Here is a 4,085-nt window from a genome sequence, read left to right as displayed (position 1 = left end):
CTAGACGAAGAACAAAGGCTCCTCAAGATAATAGGAAATAATATACTAGACTCCAAATCCAGGCGTCAGAAGGTTTATAAAGTGAAACATGAGTGACCGTCCAGTTTGGTATACTTTATATACCTGGATAAACTGCACGTGATTCGTACCGTTTCCTTCGTTTGTATGTAGTACAGCATACACCCATTGTAAATACAAATATTACACTGCATTATGTTGCTACCACCAAGTTTCTTGGGAATTCTAACGCTTATTGTTTTGCTTCCATACTTTGATTGTAAATTGTGTAATGAGAACCCTCCTACATCCTATTTGTGTACGTTTCAAAATGGATCGAAAATTGACCTCACTTCGCTAGGACTGAAAGACAATAATCCAGGGTAAGCCGGCAAACAGCCTAAGAAAAAAGACAGCCTACAGTATGGCATGTCAATAAGTCATACATCTTTACTATTTGACTATGTACTGTATTTCTTTATTGATTATTAAAGCGTCCAGCTCATATTGCATTTATTATGCAGTATGACTTTCAATTGGCAGTGGCGTAAACGGGTATTGAAATAATGGGGCCCGGAGTGCGTAAAATCTTATTTTTAGGCCCTTGCGTATCAATACTGTACCATATTACTGTATTAGAAAATAGAACAAGCTTCTCTATGAGTAGACAATGTCCATAAATATTGTATGACTATTCAACAATAATCAACTAATATTTTGCACACACATTTTTAAATTATTTTTATTGGAATATTTGCGTGCATCTATGGTGCAACCAAATAACAACTCCCTGGTGCAACGTATAAATTAAATAATAAATTGCATTTATTAAACAATTATTCAGTTCAAGACATAATTTTTATTACAGTATAATTCATCTCTTTTTATCAATATCAAACTATTATTGTTTAACTGTCAGTTTACCTTTATTGTATGCATGCAGGTTTAGTTTCAAGGAAGATAGTTCAACAATATTTACGTACAATCCTCGTTACAACTTCACCATCGATAGTGTCTGTAAAGATGCTGCAGTAAGTGTTTTTATTCAGAACCTTATCATCTTCCAAAAAAAAAAATGTCCATTGTAGTATGTGAATGGTAAATAATGTGTATCATATAATGTGCAATGTTTGTGTTTTTTCAATAAAAAAATTTTAGCAAAACCTCCTTCATTTTTTCAGACTACTCCCATTAAAATTTTGGACTAAATTTTTGAAACTAGGCATGTCAGTCAGTGACCAACATTGATAAGACTGTCTCCAACTACCTGCTTGCTACACAAGAGGTTGATTCATGGAGTGAATGTACAACCATCAGGTCTAATGAAACAGCAACTTGTATTAATTTTAAGGAAGTTACAAAAACAACAGCCAGGTGAGAATCATTTACATTATTAGATGCTTTAGCCTATGATTGCCTAAATAAAACTATAATTGAAGTACAGTTTAGTAAAGTGTTATTTGTAATGATAGTGATGAGGAAGAAGAAAAGATTTTAAAATACAGTAATCATAACAAAATGTTACTATAAACTTAAGGTTTGTTAAAATACTAAAAATGTCCTTTAGGTTGTCATTGGAATTTCGATTTAGTTCTACACTGTTAGATTTAGTTCCGTTCAAATTTTTTGTTCACACCCACTACCACCAAGGCCAAAAGCAGTCTATGCCACTGTGTGTTCTGTAAAGCATATAATTTAAAGTACAACAGTAGTAATATTACTGTTAATCTTATTTTTTAAGTAGTTATCAAATATACAAAAAATAATGTTAATGATTATAAATTATTTTTTTTATCTGTTTTTAGCATTTTTCACATTTTTTTTTTCAATAATATATTGTAACAAAATTAGCATTTTTCAGATTTTTAATGTTATCTTTCAGGAAAGCAATTATAGCACTTGTTTGTGATTTGAAAGGAGATGAGAGTGAATTTAAATTTGAAACAGAAGAACCAATGCTTAATTATGTGAGTTACTTTTGTAATAATCATGCAGCTACAAAGACTAGCAAATTTCATTACAAAAATCTAATGTATATCAAACAAAACTAATGAGGCCTTTTTTTTAGTTCCAACTGTGCATGTCAGTGTCAAAGGTGAGTAATGAGTATGTCAAATGTTAATGTATAATACGCAATTGAACTATAATAGGGTTTAGCTTTACTATTTATATTTTAAAAATTATACTTTATATATTCTATCTTTATAATATTATAAATATAGAAATAGTGTAAATATGCTCTCTTCTTGTAGTTGTGTATTATACAGTACCATTCATCAACAAATGGAAGATTAACCACAATTAATCACTCTAATTTCAAATACTCTTAAAAATATAAGGAATATTTCCATAAAGCTTTTTTTCTTTTTTCTGCACAGCATATGAGTTTAAAGTCTAAGTACGCATGCCCGATTACTAGTGGATTCAGGTTTGTACGAATTCTCGCTATCATGTGAGTATATGTCATCATACCCAAATATGGGCGTATCACACAAATTTGTCACATACACCAGTGTGAACAGAGCTATGCCAGAAACACGGGGAGGGGCTGAAGACGTGACAAGTAGGACACTATTACAAGAGACTTGTATGGAAGGGGAGGGTATGGAAGAGGATTTATAACTATTGAATAATGAATGGTTTTCTTAATATTGTTGCTAATACCTGATGACCTTAACATTATATTTCTTTTTTCTTTTCAGAGAGACCAAAGTGTAAACAAAGTCCTACATAATAGTACAGATATTCATATAAATTTATTTTACACGCATTAAAACCTAAGATGATAATATAACATATGTATTGTAGATCGTGGTCATATTAGATAGTAATTGTTTTAACGAAAGTGAAATTTTTATTTGGATATGTAACAGGGGTGTTTGTGGAATATTTATTTGTATGTACAGAAGTATTATTTATTAATTAATTTGTAGAGATTTTATAAGCATATAAGTGCTATTATGTATTCATTGTTGTGTTACGTACATCCATCTGTTTTTTGTCGTAAATCTCTTGTATATTCCGAAATAGCATCGTCAACATGAATTCTATTTCTGTAGAGCTGTTTAAATCAATTTAATTTACTAATTCCGGGTTTGAAATTGACTTAGGCTACATTCAGACGAAAGGTACTGTGTACACCAAGGAATGCAGGTGTATCTAATTACGCCATTAAGATTTTTTTAAAACTGCCTTACTTTACTTTGGGTCAATTTACGATAAATTGTGTCTAGGATCTGGTTGCTCAGTGATTGCTTGGATTCTGAATGTCCAGATATGTTACGCCTGGCGTACAGGTAACTTTACAATGCTCTCATGCTTGCATGCTGCTCCTGGCATAACACTATGCCTGCTGTAATTTTACGTTTGGTGTAAGTGTACACCTGATATTATGACCAGTGGTGGCTCGGTTCATGGATCACAAAGCTGTTTCACAGGGGTTCTGAAAAGGGTCTTAAATTTACGTTTACGATGGAGAAATAACATATCTCCATGAAAGCACAGCTTAAAAGGTCTAAAATACAAAGCCTTCTTAGGGAATCCAAAGGCGAATTCGGCGCAGAGAAATTTTTGGCCATTTTTAGTCTGTACTTGTGCATATATCCACCAGGCTGTACTCAACTAGGGGAAGGTCTTGACCTGTCCAACAGGTTGCTAAATTGAAGTCGCCGCCCATGTTGGTGCTGCCATCATTTGTTAAAACTGTAAATTAATGTGGCCTTTCTGTTAAGTCTCAAAACAATACTTACTATGTGTTGTATAAAATGCAGTATGAACATGAAATGTTCTAACAAATGTTTTTATTTATTTATTTTTTTTTTTTTTTGGGATTATAATTTTAATAAAATAGATATTGAGATACTATTGTCATTTTATCGTACTGTACCTAGTTTCCAGTATAGCTATACTATACTGGTGTTAGTAATGATGATGATGATGAGACTGATGAGAAGGAGGAGGATGACGATGTTGATGATGGTAATGATGATGGGGACAACGATTATTGTGGCGATGATGATGATGATATTTATGATAGTGCAGTACTGTAATACAAAAACATAAAAACAAATACAGTATAGTAATGACCC

The 4,085-nt window shown here is 32.1% G+C and overlaps 1 protein-coding gene across 4 annotated transcripts in view; it reads left to right on the top strand.

Moving 5' to 3' along the window:
* The first annotated feature begins 142 nt into the window (after window positions 1-142).
* The window catches only part of LOC117109128, a 10,765-nt gene continuing 6,822 nt past the window's right edge, over window positions 143-4,085 (top strand). Inside the window, exons 1-5 of one of the 4 annotated variants that reach the window (XR_004445470.1) lie at window positions 774-1,028; window positions 1,220-1,371; window positions 1,880-1,964; window positions 2,066-2,092; window positions 2,376-2,425. The gene's annotated coding sequence lies outside the window, so the exon portion shown is untranslated. Of the gene's footprint in view, window positions 193-773; window positions 1,029-1,219; window positions 1,372-1,879; window positions 1,965-2,065; window positions 2,093-2,375; window positions 2,450-2,699; window positions 2,744-4,085 lie in introns of those variants that run through there. The other 3 variants (XR_004445471.1, XR_004445469.1, XM_033251378.1) reach the window with 3 other exon arrangements.

This window comes from Anneissia japonica, unplaced genomic scaffold (assembly GCF_011630105.1).
Source record: "Anneissia japonica isolate Jap-2015-1 unplaced genomic scaffold, ASM1163010v1 scaffold288023_len281633_cov177, whole genome shotgun sequence".
Taxonomy (NCBI): Eukaryota; Metazoa; Echinodermata; class Crinoidea; order Comatulida; family Comatulidae; genus Anneissia; species Anneissia japonica.
Note: the sequence above shows the minus strand (reverse complement) of the source record. Positions and strands in the feature narration are given on the sequence as shown.